This window comes from Sinocyclocheilus anshuiensis, unplaced genomic scaffold, assembly GCF_001515605.1.
Source record: "Sinocyclocheilus anshuiensis isolate Anshui unplaced genomic scaffold, SAMN03320099.WGS_v1.1 scaffold199, whole genome shotgun sequence".
NCBI lineage: Eukaryota > Metazoa > Chordata > Actinopteri > Cypriniformes > Cyprinidae > Sinocyclocheilus > Sinocyclocheilus anshuiensis.
The window spans coordinates 3,007,079-3,007,658 of NW_015552582.1; the positions used below are offsets into that span (position 1 = coordinate 3,007,079).

The 580-nt window shown below is 42.1% G+C and overlaps 1 protein-coding gene across 1 annotated transcript in view; it reads left to right on the forward strand.

The window, feature by feature from the left end:
• LOC107665342 (cytochrome c oxidase subunit 8A, mitochondrial) overlaps window positions 1–580 on the forward strand; it is a 2,027-nt gene that overhangs the window by 504 nt on the left and 943 nt on the right. The gene's annotated exons all lie outside the window — the stretch shown is intronic.

Sequence of the window (580 nt, forward strand, 5' to 3'; positions counted from 1 at the left end):
AGTGACACTTTATCTCACAGAGTATGACGCAGCCTGCAGAAGTGACATGCATGGTTGTTGTCACCACTAGAATTACCTACTGTAGCCAAAGTAAAATAAACTAATTTAACCTCTTCCAGGGCCCATATTTACAAAATAGAGACCTCTGGGAATCCATACTCTGGTCTCATGAGAGCAAGTCAATCATTTCGGATCCAAACGCATCCAAAATGTTCTGGTGTTGCTAGAGGAGGAGTACAGTGAGAAGTGTTTGGTACCCACAGTGACGTTCAGTGGTAATAAAGCTTTTATATAGGGATGAATGAGTGCTGAAGGTGTGAGGGAGTTGTACTTTATCAATGCTGGCATGAATTCACACACCACTGTGTGATGTAATACAAAAACCTGAAACCGAAGATGCTACCCTCTTCTCATTCCCTGCATTATTGGGCATTTTTTCAGCATGACAATGAATATATTCATTATCCCAAGGTGAAAATCCTTCAGTGGACATGTATTTCACTCAATCTTAACGCTCTTGAGCTGCTGTGAGAGATTCTGTAGAGACGAGCTGAGCAACACTCCCCATTAAAGACCAGGG